The sequence below is a fragment of the Balaenoptera physalus genome, assembly GCF_965194825.1.
Source record: "Balaenoptera physalus genome assembly, chromosome: 10".
NCBI lineage: Eukaryota > Metazoa > Chordata > Mammalia > Artiodactyla > Balaenopteridae > Balaenoptera > Balaenoptera physalus.
The window spans coordinates 107648668-107671595 of record NC_138889.1 but is presented as its reverse complement, the minus strand read 5'-3'; the positions used below and the strand labels follow the sequence as shown (position 1 = coordinate 107671595).

Genomic DNA, 22928 nt, shown 5'->3' with positions numbered 1-22928 from the left:
ATCACTCACCTCTGCTTCTGCAGGGCGAGAGCAGCTGTAGACAATGTGTGCACAAATGGATGTGGCTGTGTGCCCGAAAACTTTACTTACAAACACTGGCTGACAGTAGGACTCGGTCTGCTGACCCTGTTCTATACGGCTCGAAACGACCACTCAAACACTGCTAACCAGAAACAGAGGGAAGAGACACCTGCTGTCTGCAATGCGACAATTCCATTGACTTTTCCTCCACAATGACTCATATCTGCCATTCCCTTTCCACTTCCACTGCCGCAGCCCTAAACCAGACTTGTAACCCCTGTCACTTACCCACATTTCCCTGCTTTTACACATACTGTTCCCTCAACCTGAATTCTCTTCCTCCCACTATTAAATCTTCTCTCTGTGAAGTCCAGCTCAACTGACTGTAAGTAGTTAATATTAAGGACTGAATTATTTTAGGCGGGAAAAAGGTATCACTGTTATATACTCTTAAAACGTAAATTATTTTAGGAGGGATAAAGGTACTGCTGTTATATACTTTTAAAACGTGTCCTTACCTCTTAGAGATATATGTTGAAATTGTTATAGAAGAAATCCTACGACATCTGGGATTTGCTTCAATTATCTGGGAGTGAAAGTCGGGGTAGGAGGTAGGGATACAGATGAAACAACCAGCTGATAATGAAGCTGGGTGATGAGGTCACAGGGATTCATTACACATTTTCTCTACTTTGGTATATTTTTGAAATTGGAAAAGGTACTCACAAACATGGAAAAGGGTAGGGCTGGAGAGAACCTTGAGGTATTATATTGGAAATGAAGGTGTTAGATTGAACTCCTGGGTCTTCTACAGTTTAAAAAAAAACATGGTTTCTCTACAGAAATAGAGAGTGTGTGTGTGTTTCTGGCGGGGGGTGGGGGATATGTGCTGTAGATACATACTTACATTTCCAGGCTCTGTTTTCTTTTTTAATAAATTTATTTTATTTATTTATTTATTTTTGGCTGCATTGGGTCTTTGTTGCTGCACGCGGGCTTTCTCTAGTTGCGATGAGCAGGGGCTACTCTTTGGTGCGGTACGCGGGCTTCTCGTTGCAGTGGTTTCTCTTGTTGCAGAGCACGGGCTCTAGGCACGCGGGCTTCAGTAGTTTAGCACGCGGGCTCAGTAGTTGTGGCTCACGGGCTCTACAGTGCAGGCTCAGTGGTTGTGGTGCATGGGCTTAGTTGCTCCACGGCACGTGGGATCTTCCCAGACCAGGGCTCTAACCCATGTCCCCTGCATTGGCAGGCGGATTCTTAACCACTGCGTCACCAGGGAAGCCCCAGGCTCTGTTTTCTGAGAGCACCTAGAAGTAATGACATCCTGTAACAATGAGCACAACACACCTCCAATCTTGGCTTCTAAATACCATCCTCCACTAGAAGAACCAGGACTCTTTAGAGAAATGGCTGATTCCAGGGCCAGGGTAAAGAAAACACAAGATAAGCCTGGAACATCTTGTTCTAGAAAATTAGAAGTGTTCAAAGAATGCAAAGAACATATAAAAGGGAAACAGCTTGGAAGAGCTCTCACTGACCAAATCTGGAGTACTTTGAGCATCAAAATAAATAACGCTAGTAAATTACAACACAATGAATAAATCATAAATCCGTAAGTCCATACTGAAAGGAAGAAAAGGAGCGAGGGAGGAAGAGAGGAAGGAGATGATAAAGGCTCATCTTTACAATAGAACAATTTATAAATGTAGAAGGAATAATGGAAACAAAAAAAAAATCACCATTTGGCAAACACATAGTGCTTGCTGATTTAGGGAAGACACGAATGCTGGTAAGTTCGAAGTGTGATGAGGAACAGAATATTGGCATAATCTCAAACTGTCTCCACACAAAATACTCATCAGTTACAAAAAGAAAAGCAATGACTTTACACTGCAGAAAAGTAGAGATACGTCGCAGACACCAACATGACCAGATGATCAAGGTGAACATCACCGGTAATGGGACTGGTTAACACCATGTGTTCCTTGATGTGATGTACTGAGACTATCACAGCATCATTTCTGTGATATTTTTGGCAAGAAATCACAACCTGGTCACAAGGAAATATTAATAGATTCAGCTTGCAGATCATCCTACTGAACATACAACGAGCTGAGGACATGAATGACAGGAAAAGACTAAGAGGTTATCCCAGGTTGGAGGACACGAAAAGACACGACAGGGGACTTCCCTGGTGGCGCAGTGGGTAAGACTCCGCGCTCCTAATGCAGGGGGTCTGGGTTCAATCGCTGGTCAGGGAACTAGATCCCACATGCATGCCGCAACTAAGAGTTCGCATGCCACAACTAAGGAGCCAGCGAGCTGCAACTAAGGAGCCCGCCTGCCACAACTAAGACCCGGAGCAACCAAATAAATAAATAAAATATTAAAAAAGAAAAAAGAAAAGACATGACAACTAAATCCAATGCATGCTCCTTGGTGGGATCCTGGAGCAAAACCAAAAGGAGGTATTGCGGGGCAGCTGGCAAATGTGATTGGGGTCTACGGACTGGAGAAAAGGGTTTTATCAATGCTAATTACCTGACTTAGAGGGTGTGTACTAGTTATTTAGAAGCGCACTTGATTCGGGGGAATATTTGGGGGTGGTAGGGCATCATGTACATAACTTGGTCTCAAATGGCTCAGAAAAACTAATTTAGAGAAAGCTAGCATAGTAGAATAAATGTGGAAAAATGTAAAAAGTTTGGGAACATGGGTGAGGTGAGAGGGATGTGGGAGTTCCTCCCAGTCACAGACTGGAAGAAAATAATATATATCAGAGACACATAGACACACACACACACACACACACGCACACACAGTCACATGCACACACATACATCTGAAAGGACTTATCTGTAATATATAAAGAACTGCTACAAATAAATTATTAAAAGACAAACATACCAATTTATAAAACAGGCAGGACTTGAATAGATACTTCACAAAGGAAGATATCCAAATGGCCAATGAGCAGGTATTCAACGTCATTAGTAATTAGGGAAATGCAAAGTAAAAGCACAAGGAGCGAACGTTTCATACACATTCACATAGCTAAAATTAAAAGACTGACAAAATTAAATGTTGGTGGAAATGTGGAGCAACAGGAGCTTTTGTATACTGCTGGTATTAGTTATCTACTGCTGCACAACAATATTACCACAAACTTAGCAGCTTACAAGAACACATGTTAATCATCTCCCAGTTTAAGTGGGTTAGAAGCCCTGGCGTGGCTGGGCTGGGTCCTCCACAAGGTTCCCATTAAGGTGTCGGCTGGGGCTGTGGTCTCACGTGCGGCTTGAGTTGGGTAGGATCCGTGTCCAAGCTCACCTTCTTGTTGGCAGCATTCAGTTCTTCGTGGGCTACTGCACCGAGGGCCACGTTTCCTGCTGGCTGTGGACTTGAAGCCGCCCCAGCTCCCTGCCACACGGCCCTCTCCATAGGCAGCTCACGGCATGGTAACTTGTTTCTCCAAAGCCAGCACGGGAGAGAGTCTCCTCACAGGGTGGGCACTACAGTCTGATGCAACATAATCACGTACATCCCATCACCTCTGCCATTTTCTGTTAGGAAGGAGCAAGTCACAGGTCCCGCCCACGCTCAAAGGGAGGGGATTACACTAAAGCGTAAATACGAGGGGACAGGGATCATGGGGGCCACCTTAGAATCTGCCACAGGAAGTGAGAATGTAAACTGACACAACCCCCTTATAAAGTTAAGCATAGAGACTTCCTGGTGGTCCAGTGGTAAAGAATCCGCCTTGCAATGCGGGGACGCGGGTTTGATCCCTGGTCAGGGAAATAAGATCCCACCTGCCCGCGGGGCGACTAAGCCCTCGTGCCACAAACTACAGAGACCACGCGCCCTGGAGCCTGTGCGCCACAACTAGAGAAGAGAAAACCCGCACGCCACAACTAGAGAGAAGCCCGCGCGCCGCAACGAGAAAAGATCCCACGTGCCTCAACGAAGATTCCGCACGCCGCAACTAAGAACTGCCGCAGCCAAAAATAAAAATAAATTAAATAAATAAATAAATAGTATAAAAAATAAGGTTAAGCATAAACCTACACTAAGTCCTACCATTCCAATCCTACATATTTACCCCCAAAGAAACGAAAATGTAAGTCCACAAAAGGCTTGTACAAGAGCATTCATAGCAGCCTTATAAAGAAAAGCCCAAAACTGTACACAACCCGTATGTCCATCAGCAGGAGAATAGATAAACAAATTGTAGTATTTGTTGGCAATAAAAAAGAATGAACCACTAACGCACACAACATGGATGAATCTGGCAAAAGAAGGTCAACACAAGAATATATATGATTCCATTTATATGAGGCTCAAGAACAGACAAACATAATCTATGACCATATAAACCAGAAGGGTAACTGCCTATGACAGGTGGGGAATGACTGGAAGTGACAAAAACATTTTATTTATTTATTTATTTATTTATTTTCGGCTGTGCTGGGTCTTCGTTTCTGTGCGAGGGCTTTCTCTAGTTGTGGCAAGCGGGGGCCACTCTTCATCGCGGTGCGCGGGCCTCTCACTATCGCGGCCTCTCTTGTTGCGGAGCACAGGCTCCAGACGCGCAGGCTCAGTAGTTGTGGCTCACGGGCCCAGTTGCTCCGCGGCATGTGGGATCTTCCCAGACCAGGGCTCAAACCCGTGTCCCCTGCATTGGCAGGCGGACTCTCAACCACCGCACCACCAGGGAAGCCCGACAAAAACATTCTTGATTAAGGTGTTGGTTACATGAATGTATATGTTTGTTAAAACTCATCCAACTGTAACCCCAAGATCTGTGCATTTCACTGCATTCAAATTTTACCTCAATTAAAAAAATGTTTAAGTGCATATTAATAGACAATGAAAAAAGTGTAGCACAGTAGTTAAGAGCATAGATCCTGAGGTCAGACTGCCAGGGTCCGAACTCTGGCAATGCCGCTTTCTTCAGCAAGTTACCTAACCCCTTTGCACACCTCCACCTATCTGATAATTAAATGAATTAACACGTGGACAGCAATTAGAGCAGCACCTAGTACATATTATGCATTCAGTTAACATTAGCTATTAATCAAACAAAACTAAAAAGATGATTATGAATGCTTCGAAAAACTAAAAATTGGCCAGGAAAGGAAAATCATAGTTGGCTACATGGCTCAACAGTGACTTGCCTTTCTACGGTCATAATAATAAAAGTCCTGAATAATAATATAACCAAAATTACAATTTTATTGGGAGAATGAGGTGATGGTGAAAAAGCCAAACAATCTTCCACATTTGGAATTGACCAGATACTATCCAAAGATTGTTTTTGAAAGAAGCCTTGTAGAACTACTTGACTCTTTAAAATATATGTACAACTGTGACTAGAAATAAATACAACAAGGGGAAGAAAACTATTAAGGGGAAGTGGACTAGTAAAAAAAATAAAACCAGGTTGGAAAATAATCAAATGTTGAAACTTCAAATGAAACCAAAAGGCAGTTAAAACGAGCATCAGTCTGTACGAGAAGGGGCATTCCAGAGGTAACATTAACTACGGAGACTTAGTTATGGGAGGGGGTGAGGAGATCACATTGTAATTCAGTATCATACGAGTATTAAGTATATTCCATATTAAAACTGCAGAGACAGTATCCTTCCTCTCTCACAATTTACATTCCAAAATCTTATCACCTTTTCATCCAGTAAGAGGCCAGGGATTTCTCAATCCACTGGCTGGAAGGCCAGGGTTATAGTGAATTAATATTAATGAGAATTTAATTATAATAATGTAACACCTATATTCACATGGAAACTTTCACTGAGGAACATAAAATTTGCTTAAATTTTACCGGAATCCTCAACGCATTTCTAAGCAGTCAGATGACGAAGGAAATGGAAAGTGAGTGGTTTGCCTACTTTCATGTTGAAAACCAGAATTTGAATTAAGACATAGGAATCCCAACAGAGTAGTGCTCTTGTTGCCTTCCTATAAACACACAGCTTTTAAAAAGCAGACACCACTTTCCATGAATAAGTTATCTCTAAAGTGACCAAACTCAAAGAACCCCAGACTGGGCAGATCCATACCGTTTAGGAGACTTCGTCTTGGTAATTATGCCTACAGCCCCAGCAAAAACTGAACAGTTAGCAAACTCATAGACCGACTCAATGGCTTTTCTATAGTACTCTAAGACTTAGACGGCATCTATAAATTATTTCATCTGTTCTTCCCAACAACCCTGGGTAGTCAGCTGGACAGTCTTTTTTATTTCTTTCCATTCTGATGAGATGGAGGCTCAAAAGGTAACCAACCCCAAATCACAGTTTTTGTTCAAAGAAGGATTTAACTCTTCTGGCTCCAAGGCCAGTGTTCAATCCACTCTACCAGTCTACCTGTGCACACAGAAGTCTGTGAAGATTAATCATTTGCTAGTTTTTAAGGTCTAGATTAGGGATGACAACATTTGAAATTGCTGGCTTACTTTAGGTCTCTTCCTAAAACAAACAAAAAGCCAAACACACTGGAAGATACTCAAGCACACTTACATCATGGACTATCATAACTGGAATATAATGGTGGTGCTAACGCCTCCAGGGGGCTTTCTGGATTGTCACCGTGACTAGAGACTTCACTGACATTCAGTGGGGGAAAAAACAAGAAAGCCACATCTCCTACAACCCACAATTCCTTTGAGTCCCGCACAATTAAGAAATGACTAGCTTCCTGCACAATTTCCAACATTCACGTAAGTGGAAACGTTCTGACCAGGGGCAGAACCAGGTCTTGTAGGGCCTAAAGCTTTTACAAGCTGGAGGGTCCTCTATTGGAGAAGCATACAAAATTACAGTTACAAAATTAGGTCTAGGATTTTAAAATATCAAATATATAAGAATACATCTAAAGAAAGATTTACAATACTTCTATGCTAAAAGTGCAAAATCAGTGAAAGAAGATCTAAATAAATGGAGGGACATAACACAGCCATGGACTGAAAGACCCGATACTTTAAAGATTTCAGTTCTCTCCATATTAATCCACAGAGTCAATGCAATCCTAATAAAATTCTCAAAAAACTTTTACGGAAATTGAAAAATTGATTCTAAAATTTTTAAGGAAATGAAAGAGCAAAGACAAGTCAAGGCAATCATGAAAGCACAATGTTGAAGACTTACACCACCAGGTAATAGGACTATTATAAAGATAAAGGAGTAGAGACAGGGGGAACACTGGTACAAGCACGGACAACCTGACCAACAGTACAGACAGAAAGTCTATAAATAGACCCACATGTAAAATGTCACGTGATTTACAATCAAGGTGACGTGCAGAGCAGTGGAAAAAGATGATCTTTTTTTTTTTTTTAGTTTTGTTCTGTTTTATTTTCAATTTTAGTCTAATGTATATACAATAAAATTCACCTATTTTGAGAGTACAGTTTTATGCGTTTTGACAAATGGCGTAAGCACCATCACAATCAAAACACAGAACATTTATTTCCATCAAAAAAGATGATCTTTTAAGTAAATGGTACAGGGGTAATGGAAGATCCCTGTGGGGGAATGTATCTGAACCCTACATTCCACACACAAATATCAATTCCAGATGGACTACAGATCTAAATGTAAAAGAAAAATAATACAGCTTGAGAAGAAAATATTAGAGAACCTCTTCATAATCTTGAATGGACTAAGATTTCTTAAACAGGACATAAAAGACACTAAACATAAAGTGGGGAAATGGATAAATGGGACAGATTTAAGATTAAGAATTTGTGTTCAACAAACAACACCACTGAAAGAGTAAAAAGGAAGCCCACAGAGTATGAGAAGATATTTGTAAGAAAAAGAACTCCTACAATTCAATGAAAACAGACAACCCAATAGAAAAACTACCTGAACAGACGATTCATAAAAGAGGATACCGGATGGCTGGTAAGCTTATGAAAAGGTTCCCAACATCATGAGGGAAATGCAGATTAACACCACTGGAGCAGCCATTTTACCTCCACTCAGAATAACTGAAACGCAAAAGACAATCCCAACTGACGGTAGCGATCTGACCCAAGTGGAACTCTCACACAACCCAGCAATTGCACTCCTGGCCGTCCTCTCAAGAGAAACGAAATGAACTGTACGAGAGTGCTTATGACCTCCGACAGACGGGTGAGAATGTCCACGGCAGCCCTCTTCACAATATCGGAAATCTCCCATATGACCACCACCAGCCCAGTGATTAAATAACTTGTGATACATGCGCACATGGAATACCGTACAGCAGCAAGAATATATGAGCTGCAACCATATGCAACAACGTGGCTGATTCACACAAACATCATGTTGAGCAAAAGAAGTCAGACACAAGAGTATACACGGTATGAAGTACCAAAGCAGGCAGAGCTAACTTACGCTCTTACACGTTCGGATGCTAGTCATCTTTGGTGGGGGCAGAGGCAGTGATTAGAAGCAGACAAGGTAATGTTTTGGGGTGTTGGTAATGTGTTGTTTCCTGATATGGATGCTAGTTTTGTTCAGTTTGTAAAAAGTCATCAATTGTACTTATTATATGTGTCCTTTTCTAAGTACTATATATTATACTTTTTGAATAAAGTTTTTTCAAAACAAAATTAGGTATAGGGCCACGGAAGTAGCCTGAAACTTAAGTTTCATTAGCTTCATAATAAATTTGCCTTGAATTTAAGGCAAATAAAGGACCTTGAGGGGCTTCCCTGGTGGCGCAGTGGTTGAGAATCTGCCTGCTAATGCAGGGGACACGGGTTCGAGCCCTGGTCTGGGAGGATCCCACATGCCGCGGAGCGACTAGGTCCGTGAGCCACAACTGCTGAACCTGCTGGTCTGGAGCCTGTGCTCCGCAACAAGAGAGGCCGCGATAGTGAGAGGCCCGTGCACCGCGATGAAGACTGGCCCCCGCTTGCCACAACTGGAGAAGGCCCTCGCACAGAAACGAAGACCCAACACAGCCAAAAATAAATATAAAAATAAATAAATAAATAAATAAATAAATAAAAGATTACTATAAAAAAAAAAAGGACCTTGAAACTTAAGTTTCATTAGCTTCCTAATAAATTTGCCTTGGTCTTGCCAGACACAAACGTATGTAAATAAAAAGCAGCTTATAATGTTCTAAGCCTAGATTTAAATAGATTTTATATAGAAACTTAATTGATTTTTTCACCAATCAATATACACTGGATTTTCCAGGAATGTAACTAATGTAACTACAGTAAACAGAGAAAAGACTATATTTTGTTCTGCGTAGAATTTGATGAAGATTTATCCACCATTTTAGAAAACTGTATCACCGATGGCACTGCCACATATCATGAGGCACCCACGCAGCACACCTGTATCAGTCTCTATTTATGGGAGCCACATCCACGGAGATAAGGCGATGTGTACCTGCAAGCACCTGACAGCTACGGTTTCTAATGTGCTGTGAACACTTACACACGTCTTCTGAGAATTTACATATAGAAATACATACTGTATTACAAACAGCTTTCCTTTTATTTTTCCTTTATATTGCAGTTAAGACATTGTAGACATGCTGGTAAATCTGATTATCCGGGAATTTCGTTTCACAATAGAAAAGGGGCCATAAAATCTGATAGTTTTGAGAATCAGTCTATCAAATAACTGTAAAGAGAACTCTAATTCTTGAATTTGGTAACTGCTCTTCTATGCTACTCACATGATCCAAATCACAAGTAATATATTTATCTAAAATGTTTTTGATAAAAGGAAAAGAAAAACCCAGCTACCATTTTCAAGAGCAATTACCTAAATATATCTATTATAAATTCTACCTAGACCTGGTGAGCAGGACAAGAGGGAAACTAGAGTTCAAACTACAAGATCTAACTGAGCCCTTTTCCTTTTAAGTCGGTAAGATCCAGCTTGGCATTCACAAGCAAAGGGTTCCATTATTTTTCTGTTCTCTTTCAAAAATAGCTCCACCTTCAAGATTACACAAATTAGATCATTCTGCAGCAGGATTCCTCCTTATAGAGCAGCTCCTAGGCAGCACAGACAGGCTGTCTGCTGTAGCAAACCAGTCATTTAAAAAAAAAAACAGATGTTTTTCATTTTTCAGTTCCACTGGGTTAGTGACAAAGGGTAGGTGCTATGGCTGTTAACGGCCCCTGCAACAGAGCTCCCTCACCAAAAGCCATCAAATAGGTAAGGATCACAGAGGAGCTATCAGACCAAGCAAATATGACAGCAGAATAATTAGGGACGTTGAGACTCTGCTGCTCCAACACCTTCACCATGGCCTACAGCATAAAAAAAAGAATTTATCTAGATTTTTAACACAATCACTTGCCAACCTGTGCATTATTCCATCGCCCAGTAAATCCCCAAGGAAATTTATTCCCAGTTAATCACAAATGGCAAAAATAGAAACAAACAACCTTCCTCAAGAGCTCTGAAGAGTTCTGTTACACAGATCTCATTCTCATATAATGTCACTTATGATAAAGGGATGACAATCACTATCATTTTTTTAGTGAAAAACAGAAAACTGACACAAGGAGGTTAAATGAAATCTTGAAGTCGTCCCTGAATCCTTTTCTTTTGTCATATCGCAAATGTAACCCATAAGCAAATCCTCTAGGCTTGAAAAGACTATACCCGACTCTGATGACTTCTCATCTTCTCTACCACCCTGGCCGAAGGCAACATCAGCTCCCAGTACATCATCTTCATACTCCTAACTGGACTCCCTGCTTTCACCCTTGCCCTTCTCTATGGGCTATGCTACACACAGGGGCCAGTGGTTATTTTAATATGTAAGTCATTACCATGCCTCTTCTCTGGCTCGAAATCCCCAATGGCTTCCTCATCTCACTGAAGGTCAAAGCCAGAGTCCTACACTGGCCTACGAGATCGGGTCCCTTCACTTCTCTGACTTTCTCTCCCACTACTCCCCACCATGTCCACTCGGCCCCGGTCCACTGGCCTCCTGGATGTTCCTGGAACCTGCTAGTACTTACTGTTCCCACTAATGACTTGCCTAAGTGTGTGCGCCACACGATCACTCACCTTCTCTGGCGTCTTCTAAACTACCTTTTCTAAAACAGTAACACTCTCTGCCTCACGTGTACCCCTTTCCTGCTTTAATTGTCCCCATCTGACATACCCTACCATTTGCTCACTCATTTGTTTATTGTCTGCTGCCCCCTCTGCCCCTAGAAGGTAACCTCCAGGAGAGCTTGATTTTGCCTGTTTTATTACGCACTCTCTCCTCGGTGTCTAAAATGGTGACTAGGCATACGGTTGCTGCGCGGTGAGTACCTGCCAACTAAATGAAGTTACTATTAGGAAGAGGAGGACACACAGAGACTTATGCAGACCCACATGGTGAGGTAAAGCCAAATAAGAAACCAGATTCTAGAGCCAAAGCATTTTTGGCACATGGTTTTAAAGAGATGATAGCAACTTGCTGACTTTTTTCCTCCAGATATATTATAAGAATAGGAGGAAATACCTGAATGAGCATCAAACAAAACAAAGCAAAACAAAACAAAACCCAAACCCAAATACAGCCAGCATCACAAACGTTCTATACAACGTTCTCTTAAATGGACTCCAATCAGACGACGCCTCAGCACACGGAGACGTGGCACTCGTTTATCAGTGAGGCTGCCTGAGAACGAGGCCCTCCTGGAACATACGCAAACACATCGCTGGCCTAAGTCCAAAGCACACCAAACTAATCCTACGCCAAATCTTAGTTCAGATCATGTCCCATTTCCAACCCAAGCATTTGTTTCCCCAGTGAGATGACACTTCCCTTTTCCTCCATGGAGAGAAAAGTCAACCAAAAAGATTAATGGGCAATGTTTAATAACATTTTAGCTGCTCCTTTTCATAAGTTTTTTTTAAAAAAAAGGAAAGATAGAGGGGATTATCTACAAGTAATAAAAACAAAGGGATAATGATATCATATGCAGTTAATGAACAATTCTCCCCATTAAAGATAAGGGCATAAACAATTTATTGCACATCTTGGTGGCAGAGTGGAAATACAATTAAATCCATTAATAGCCACAGAGCTTTTATGTTCCCAGAGGACGCTGGTTTCCAGAGTTGCTTATTCATTTCCATCCACAGCAAAAACAGTGCATGGTGTGGATGACCGAATGCTGTAGTCTACTTTCCACATATTTTAATTTTGAGGAGACAATTTTATTAAACAACAGACTTAGGGTAGATTACGCTGCCACATTCTATTGGATATGACCTGAAAGTGCGAAACAAAAACCTACTTGCAGAGACAATGTAAATGATGACTAATGTAAATCAGGCCTACAAATACCATACCATCATATTCATAGTTTCATTGCCATTACCCAAAGATGTTAAGGTAATGATTTCTATGAATACAGATGCTCAAACATTTTACAAATATTTTGTTTCTCTGCATAACAAATCAACAAGGCCAAAAAAGGTATCCCCACTTGTAAAAAAAAATCAGAAGAAAAAGTAACTTGCCCAGAGGTAATCAAAATAGATTTAACTAAGCACGAGATATAGGGCTTTACTTACTAATCCATAATAGTAATAGAAGATTAAACCCTCACCCTCAACTCACCAGCAAGCCTACCTCTAGAGCACAAACTGGACCAAGAGGTGAGCAAAACAGCCCTGCTGTGGATCTCATGCTCTCAGATTACACTGCCCATTACTCTTAGCCTCATATTCAGAGCCCATTCCTTCTTAACATATTTGACTATATGATTCTTCAGCTCATGGAATATTAGAAGCAACAAAGCAGAAAGAAGGCATGTTGATAGCAACAGGGAGAAAAGAAGACAAAAACAGAACTAAAAAAGCAAACATATGACTTTAAAGACAGTTACGCACCACGTACCAGTCCACACTCTTCATTTCAAGCCCTGATGTTCGCCATGAGGGTCCCATTCATCACGACCATCCACACTTGAGAAGAGGTAAATCGGTGTTTTATTTATATATTCTCAAGGAAGACCCAGAAACACATAAATATATTTGCGGGTTTCTAACCAAAATGGGAAGATAAAAAGTCTTGGTGCTTATTAAAGGAGAAAACTGACATGTATACAAAGATCCAAATGTTTCACAATAGGCCTTAAATGTATTATCAGGTCCTCCTACAAAAGTAGAATACAGTTTTTCTATAGTTTGAGACATAAAAAGGAAAGCTTAAGGAGAAAAGAGAAAAAAGATCAACTCCGTTTAAATCCTGATTTTCCTAGGAGTCGCTCAGCTTTTACTGGTGATAAATGGCTAGCTGTAAACCGGTTTAGTTGTTCTTCTGGCTGCCAAAGCAGAGCTAAAGAAGTCAGCAGGTAGAATAGGGAAGCTGTCAAGTCAAGTTGGCTCAAAACAAAGTTGTGGTTTGCAGGCCGGGCCTGAACCATCTCTTCCGTTCATATAAGCTGGCAGGATGTAGAAACAGGATCCCGACCCAGCCACTGCTTCAGAGAACCAAAATATTTTCCTTTGACTTTCTAGTCTATTAAGCTTGGGGTTTGGCAGGATCTGTGGCCAAAGTGAACCCAAGACCTTGTAATGGTCCCCCTGAGGAAATCAGAATATAAACAAAGTTGCCCTGATTCTAGACAGAAAGCAGTTTTTCGAGGGGTGTGGGGGAGAGACAGAGAAGCTAGGCTGGCAGTAAAGACAGCAAGAGTAATAGTAACATTTTTAAGTGTTTTCTATGTGCCACATAAGCACTTAACGTGTATTAATCTCATTTAATCCTCATAATAAATGAACAGTAGGGGCAATTATTATGCCCATTTTACAAGATGAGAAAAATTAAGCATTAGAGAGGTTAAGTAATTTGCCCAAGTCACTCAAACAGTAAACAATAGAGTCAGGATTAAAATCCTGGCTAACTGGTTCCAGAACTGACACCTGTAGCCACTGTGGTACGAAGCCTCGCACTGTCTATAATTTGGTAATAAAGCAGCATTCTGTAATCCCAACATTACAAAGTATAAAGCATTAAATATTATTTGTCAACCATGAGAACCAGACAGAGCTCAGGGGACACCAAGTTTGTTTGTTTTTAATTAATTAATTAATTTTATTTTTGGCTGCGTTGGGTCTTCATTGCTGTGCACAGGCTTTCTCTAGTTGCAGCGAGCAGGGGCTACTCTTCGTTGCAGTGCGCGGGCTTCTCATTGCGGTGGCTTCTCTTGTTGCAAAGCACGGGCTCTAGGCGCACGGGTTTCAGTAGTTGTGGCACGTGGGCTCAGTAGTTGTGGCTCGCGGGCTCTAGAGCGCAGGCTCAGTAGTTGTGGCGCACGGGCTTAGCTGCTCCATGGCACGTGGGATCTTCCCAGACCAGGGCTCAAACCCGTGTCCCCTGCATTGGCAGGCGGATTCTTAACCACTTCGCCACCAGGGAAGCCCTCCACCTACTTCTAAACTGGGGAGCCCTGCAGAACTGCCTTCACCTCCCTGGGCCTTGACTTCCCTTCCTGCGGAGGTGCTGTGCACACAGCAGACGCTCAGCAGTCTGGTTCACCTCACCCAGGCATCAGCCCGAACAGCACCTCACCAGAGGCCTTCTCTGACCACACTACCCAACCCTCTCAAGTCCCCACTGCGCTTTGTTTTTCACCATGGCACTACTCACCACCTGACTATTCACTATAGACCTAATTACGTGTTTTTTATCTGTCTCCCTCCACAAGAATGTTCGCTCTAGGAGAGAATGGACTTCGTCAACCAGCTGCTGGTTCCCCAGCACCTGGAGCAGTATTTGGCATATAGAAATACTCAAAAAATATTTGTTGTATGAAAGAATTGTGTAGGATAGATTTTCATTCAATAAACTTTACAAATAAACAGGCACTGTTCATTGACAAATGTATCCATTAAGCACCTATAAAGTAACTACTATGTAAAGTAATGAACAGGATTATTTCAGATGATGGTAACTGGTGTGAAGAAGATTTATAAACTCCCAGAATGGAATGGGCAGGTGAGAGAAGATTTCCAAGGCAGCAGGTCAGCTGAGACCTGAATGATACCCAGGAGCCAGCCACACGATGATCTGGGGACACAGCATTCCGGGTAGAGGGAACAGCAAGTGCAAAAGCCCAAAGGCAGGGTGACCGTGCCCAGACCCAGCTTGCCCAGAGCCAGGTGAGCATGGGGAGAATGGTAGCAATGAGGTGGAAGCCACGGGAAGAGTCCCACCACAAAGTATCTCCGAAGTCATAAAAAGGGTTTTACTCTAAGTGTGATGAAAAGTTATTTCATAGGGTCTCTTATCTTCACCCAACAGAATGTATACTTTATGAGATCAAGGATTTTGTTTGTGGCACATGCCGGCTGGTCTACAAGCATTTGCTAAATGAATGAATTGGGAAGATTATGAACAGGGGAGTGACATGATCTGATTTTCATTTTAACATATCACTCTGAACTGCTACTAGTGGTTACCTTCTGGGAGGCGATCAGGGTCGCAGAGGATGGGTAGAATTACACATGAGGGAGTGCGATGTGCTTTCCAGGCACCGTAAATCACAGACATGGGAGGAAAAAGCTACTATCTAACCCCTGAAGGCATTTGGTGTTTCTAAACAACAGACAGGAAAAGGTCCGGGTGGAGGAACCAAATAAATGACAACTGATGTCCTAAGCCTTTTCTGTTAAAAAAACAGAAACAAAAAAAACACTACAAAGAATCTCTGTCTCGTTTATAAAAAAAGGAACAAAAGGAAGCTCAAAGCCAGACACACACACACACACACACACACACACACACACACACACACACACACACACACACACACACACAGTCTTGGAGAAAAACTGTAAAGAAAAAACACCTTCCTACATCTAAGCACAATAACCAGACTAAATTTCCTCAGGGACAATTAACATTCCGCTTACCACATCCAAACTGTTACCTGGGGGGAGTCTTGCTCAGAATACTGCTCTGAGAGGCAGACTGCCATTCGGAGGAGTCTGCAGACTAAGAAGACAGGAGCAGGTGCTGTAATAGGAACCAAGTTTTAAAACATCACTCCTTTCACGCCTACCTATACCTGCACCAGGTCACTAAAAAAACATACGGGGTAAACCACTCACAGTGTAACTGCTAAGAGGTCTGTCACAGTTCTAAAAAATTTTTTTGCCAAAATAGGCTCTGGATATTACCTAGTGCCTCTGTTTACAGAACTGAAAGTGCTGAAAGGATGAATGAAACACAGGTTCATCTGGGAGTCGTGGAGGATCATTACTTCCAAGGAGAAAAGAGGAAGAACAGTACTCGGGGTCAGAAAAATTAGTGAAGCTAGAACTAAACTCAGATATTCTGACCCTTAATGTATTTAAAAACTTTACAATCTGAAAGAAGCTACATGGGACTTTCCTGGCGGTCCAGTGGTTAAGACTCAGCGCACCCAATGCAGGGGGCGCAGGTTCGATTCCTGGTCAGGGAACTAAGATCCCGCATGCCGCACGGTGTGGCCAAAAACAAAAAATAAAAATAAAATAAAAGAAGCTACACGGACATCAAATAACTAATGTGCCTCTATCAACGCCCCCTCCTCACCTGTTCCTCACCATCCACACACCACGAGGTGGGCAGCAGGCTAGAGCATTCTCCAGTCACCATTTTTGCTATCAATAAAGATGAACAAGCAACTCTAGAACCAAGAAAGGAAGGTGAGTGGAGTGAAACCTCAGCTCCCCCCAATGTCGTCATCCAGTCAATAAATCCTATTTTTTACATCTTTATTGCGATATAAAATTTGTAAGGTTTCCTCCTTTGAGGTACGTATACAACCGAGAAGAGTTGATATGCATCTTTAAATATATATATATATATATATATATATATATATATATATATACTTTTTTATTTTAATATTTACTCATTTATTTGGTTGCACTGGGTCTTAGTTGCAGCAGGTGGGATGTATGTGAGATCTAGTTCCCTGACCTGGGATTGAACCCAGGCTCCCTGCGTTGGGAGGGTGGAGTCTTAACCACTGCGCCACCAGGGAAGTCCCTAAATATATATTTTTAAAACAACATTTACTGGTCTTTTCTGTAATACATGTCTGTTATAGAAAGTCTGGAAATCACCAAAAAATACACAAGGACAAAAATTAGTATCACACATAATCCTACCATCCAAAACCATTTTGGAGTGAACGCCTCCAGACAGTTTTCTCTGTAGATATTGACTAAGACCTAAAATTGTGAGAAACATATGACAGGGAAGCACCAGGAAGCTAATTCCCTCCAGGAGGAAGTGAGCAGACTAGAAGGTAACAACACTTAAAGGGGGAAAACTAACAAAAGAAAACTAATGGGCCCTTGGAATAGCGAAGAAAGGGGACATTTTAAAATAACTTGGAAGAGGACAGACTGAGTACTCAGTCTAATTAAACAAATAAGGAGAAGTCATAAATATTAATACCAGAAATGCCCATACTTAGGCAATATTCTCTCTAAGACAGTGTTATCTAACATAACTTTCTGTGGTCCTGGAAATGTTCTAGATCTGCCCTGTCCAATATGGCAGCCACCAGCCACATGTGACTGGTGTGAAATGAAATGTGGCCAGTGCAACTAAGGAAGAGAATTATAAATTTCATTCAATTTTAATTAATATTTAAACAGCCACATGTGGCTAGTGGCTACTGTATTGAACAGCACAGCTTTAAAGATGAAATAGCCTATGATCTTAAGACATAATTGAATGTCAAACAAAATGTTTTAAGTAACTGTTTTCTAGAAGATATAGAAGCTCAGCAACAATACATCATCTTTTACTGGCCTTCTCTACTGCGCTACCCAAGGTAGAGGCCAGGCACGTGTCTGCCTAAGTGGCTCCCTAAGCTGTGACTACAGCTATTCTCTGGTTTGTAATAACGTAAAAGGGAAAGCAGGTCCAGCAGGCTTTCTAATCAGATAACTGCCCTGTGAATGACTCCAGAGTTGGTGCCCAGGCACACACATTGGTTCCCTAAAGCCCTCTGAAGTTATGCTGGTTATTCCTTTCATTAGGCCTGGAGAAGGGAGGACTGCGTCAGGGCTCGCCAAGCTAGAACCAAACCGCCTTGCTCAATTCCAGCCCAGTGGGCTCTGAAAGACATTTTAAGGCCAACTTCAAACTCTGTCTTTTCTCAAGAGCCCTTAATACCACTCCGAACTCACACTGGAAAAAGACCAACTCTTGCAATCATTCCCACAGCTTCCCTGGGTTCCCAAAGTACTCCCAGAATGTGACACCACAGGTCCAAGCCAAGCCGACTCCAAATTTCAGAGGACCCACGGAGCCTTCAGGTCCGGGCCAAAACAGGACAAGCCTCCTGGGGTGAAGCAGTGAAAAGACACAGCCCAAACACTTTCTGGCTTGCACCTCCCTGGTGCACACAGAGCCGGCACCAACCGTAATAACAGTGGCAGCTTATTGGCTCAGCTAAGAAATTGGAAATCTAGCTTAAAAGGAAATCACATAACCACTAATGTGTCCAAAAGATCTGTAAATCAATACATGTAAGACAGACTCTGTGAAAGTCATTCTCTTTCTGACTTAAGGAATCTGAGCTTCCACAGGGACGGTGGATTATATTACTCCGATAGAGAGCATATTCTATTACAACACTCACAATGTGAAATTCAAATCTTCTAAGATACAAATAAGCTTCCAAGACTTTTAACGCTAGGGAAATAAAAGAAAGTTCAACAGCTCTCTCTTATTTGATCAATTACATTTACTTTATATCTATCATTTAAGAAGTACTTTCTCCTGTGGATCTATAGGTCCTATTTTATATTTATTTCACCCACATCTTTGAATGGATAGTAAGTAAAAGTATTCCCAATCAATGGATGAAAATGCTGAGGTGTGGGAGAGTTTGCCCTAGCACACAGGAAGCACATACAGCAATACATCCTGGCTTGCCCAGTGCTTTCAGGGTTAGAGGGGTAACTGGCCTCAAGTGCCTTCATGAAATTAACACTTCTATTGCAGGACAGTCACACAAACTTGGCCATGGCCACCTCCCTTTTTTTTTTTTTTTTCCAAATGTGGTCTAAAGGAGAAATGTGACTGATAACCACTGAACTCCTTCCCTAAGCACACACAGAGATAAGGATATGCAAATGTGCTCTGTACTCAAAGACAAATGTGATACAGTTAGTGGGTGATACAGCAGAGCACATTTTGTCTCCTGATAGTCAGTTTTACACCCCTGAGGAAATTTTGTACACTTAGGAAATTGAATAATTTTTCAGTCTCTCCTACTTAAGCAACTCAGAAAGAGAAAAGAACATCAAGGGAAATGTCACCATACAAAGACCAAAGAGAAGGGGTCAATGAGACTCTAGAACCCTTCCTTTAACATCAAGCGTCTTGCCACCTGGTGCCTACGACAGCGCCACACCACCGTCCACACTCTGGACCACAGACAAGGGAGCACTCCTTAGTGTGGAGGGAAAACAGCGTCAACTTCCAAAGCCGTGAATTTCATAATGGAACTGTAACAGACCTACCTGCTGGTGACAGAATCTCAACAGCCAACTGTATTTCACAATGATTACCTCTGGGGAGTGAGAAGAGACACAGGGCTTTCCTTTACCATTTCCATCTTTCTGTACTGCTTGAATTTCTAATCATGGACGTGTATTGATCTTTTTATTTTAAGCCATAGGGATGTAATGTACAGCATAAGGAATATGGTCAATAATACTGTAATAAGTTGGTGTGGGGACAGATGGTTACTAGACTTATCGTGGTGATCATTTCATAATGTATGCAAATGTCAAATCAAATGCAAATTAAACCAACATAATATTGTATGTCAACTATATTTCAGTTAAATTATATTTCAGTTACAATTTTGAAATTCCTTGTGAGAATAAAAATCTACTATCAGGACAAAAACCATCTTTTTATTTTAAAAAAATGCTGGTAAAAATGGCAATGAAAAGAACAATTTCGTTATTTTAAAGCCAACTATAGGTATGCTCTTCATTCATAAAAAGTAAAAAAAAAAAATACTGTGGATTCTGAGAGAATTGAGTAGCTGTTAAGTCAGAGCAGAGTACATACCTGAGAAACAACAACTTTATTTAAACATCTAATAAAGGAGAAAGTTTGTTTTTTTTTTTCCCGAAAGTAAATTATATTTCTACAGGGATCAAGAAAAGGAGCATGACCTTCCTAACACTCGACTTTTCAACTCGTTTCTCTGCACTGGGAAGAGGATGACAATTTCACAAGCCTGAATCCCAGGGCATTTTATACATATCCAACCTTAGATCATACGATCATGCCTGCATTTCTCAAGTGCATATAAATCATACATTTGTGTCTCATTTGAGTTACACAAGACAAGAATGTTAATCCTAGACGATACTCAGCGTGCTGTATACAGAGTGCTCGCTGCCAATACATTCCAAACAACGTGAACAAGCATACCAAGGAGACCTCAAATTAACTGGATGACTCTAATCACTGGGAGGGCCAATAGCAGGCCATTTTCTCCCCACAGGGTGTTATTTTCCATCCTGCAGATAAAACAGCCTGCTCCAAAGAGCACAAGTGTTCCACAAAGAGCTGGGAGGCACAAGGGTGCCGGTTAAAAAAAAAAAGTCAGAGCAGGACAGCTGACAATCCCAAAGATTGGTTGGTAGACATGACAGAACTGCATGCTCCCTGCAGGTGAAAACAACAAGACAGTCTAAGGCTCTCACACCAAGTCAACATAACAATGACTGATTTGATCAGTATGCCTGGCTGTTTCTTTGGCTAATAATTAATTGTGTGGACCTTTCAGTGACCAATAGGGACAGACTGGAAATCAACAGCCATCAGTGATTTTATTTATCCCCCTCGGTTGCACAGCAGCTTCTTGCCAGTAGGCTCGCGCCTTCCGGATCTAACAAGCTAGAGAAGGCAGCTGTCCAAATGTCACCAGTCAAACAGTGATGGATGTGACGGAAGAACAGGCAAGCACGCATTACTAACACTGGACCCATGGAGGAAAGGACCCAGTGCTTTTATGTTTGAAAGAAGGAGATGAGACTATTTCAACTATAGATGGGCCTGTACAGAAAGAGAACGGCAGGCCTGCTTAGGACCATGAGAGGAAAACCACCACATACTAAACTCCCAGTTGCGTCTGGTGCGTGTTAGGGTACAGGCCAAACCTAACTAAACTAAGGTGGCTCCTGATTACCCTGAAGAAAGGACAGAGAAAAAAGAAAGTATAAATCAGTGAAGTGAATGCTGAAACACAAGGGACACGAAGAGTAGAGGGGGGCTAATGGAAAACAATTCAGCATTACCTAAAAATGTTCCAGACGTATATCCCTCAAACAGCAATTCCACCCTTACGTGTAAAGACATCCTAAAAGAAACTTTTGCAAGGAGCACCAAGAGTCCTGGACAAAAATATTTACAGCATTACTGTTTGTATTAACAAACAGGAAACAACCCAAATGTTCATCAAAAGGAGTTTTATGATATATTCATACAATGAAATTCTACCCATTAGTGAAAATATTTAGAGCCACCATACAACACTAATTCTCATGAACTTAATGTTGAGTTTAAACACACACACACACACAAATAGGCCACAGAACACATACAGTATGATAGCATTTATATAAACTTCCAAAAACATCCACAACTAAAAAACATAGCTTAGAGATGCACATATGTCAGTAAAACTAATTTTATAAGACAGGGAAATGATAGACACACAATTCAGAATAATGTTTACCTTTGTAGGGGGAAGAAGGGGATGTGGTCAGGAAGTGGCACCCCGAGGGCTTCAACACAATTGTAATGCTCTTTCTCAAGCTGAGTCAAGTACAGAGATGTACTTCTTGTCATTTTTATTTACAATCCTTTCTAGGACATATATAATTTTGCATGCATGAAACAATTCAAAATAAAGGGGGAGGCATGGAGAAAAATAAAGAGTTGAAGATGTAACCAGACAATGCTCCCCAACCCCACTTACACGTCCATCTGCCCAAGACAGGGCTGACAGAGTAAGGAGCCAGCCAGACTCCAAGACAACAGAATCAACTCAGTTTACAGGTGACAAAAAAGACCACCTCCAGGCACTTCTCTGGGCTTCCTGGGTGAAACCAGCTTCACAGTGTCTATTCAAGGGGTAAACTGTAGGATGTTGCACACTCTCCCCAAAGAGTTTGAGAAAGACTGCCTTGCCAATACAGAAACAGAAAATATCCCAAACTCAGGTATATTTTACCAATGGAAGGAAAGTCCCCAGATGGTTCCAACAGACAGAGGAATGGATTGAATTTAGAAACAGGCAGTAATTTTATGTAGCCCTGCAGGGCTAGAAGTTGTGACCAGTTACTGGGGGTTGGGGAGGGAGGAGAGGATGAAAAATACACTTGAAGACACATTAAATAGGACTTTTACAAGACGTAGAGGCCGGGACAGAATGTGTGTATTTGGAGTACAAATGAACATGTGTGTTGAAGACAAACTAGAAGCGCCAAGGGTTACTATACGGGCTTTACCTGGCAGAAGGTGACAACCGAGTTTGACACATGCCGAGTATACTGGGAAATAATAATGTCTAAAGAGATCCATACCACATCTATGTAACATATGTACAGCCCACGGGAGCTGGCAAGGCCGGGAAAAGAGTCTGTGACTTTCACGGGGAAACTGACAGGAAGGCCGGATTCGGTCAGATCAACAAGAGAAGGCCCAGGGCTGAGAGTCCAGAAGGCCCAGCTCAGCGAGGGGAAGAGGGTGGCCCCGGCCCCAGACAGAAGGTGGGGATGCCAGGAGAGGGCGGGGTCCCCTCGGGAGGAGTCCCGGGCGGCCAGGCAGGAGCCAGGCCGGGCGGCAAAGCAGCCAAAGGGAATCTAGGGTCGGAGTGCCCCCT

The 22928-nt window shown here is 41.8% G+C and overlaps 1 protein-coding gene across 1 annotated transcript in view; it reads right to left on the bottom strand.

Annotated features, from left to right (window-relative positions):
• PACS1 (phosphofurin acidic cluster sorting protein 1) overlaps nt 1-22928 on the bottom strand; it is a 152787-nt gene that overhangs the window by 129180 nt on the left and 679 nt on the right. The gene's annotated exons all lie outside the window — the stretch shown is intronic.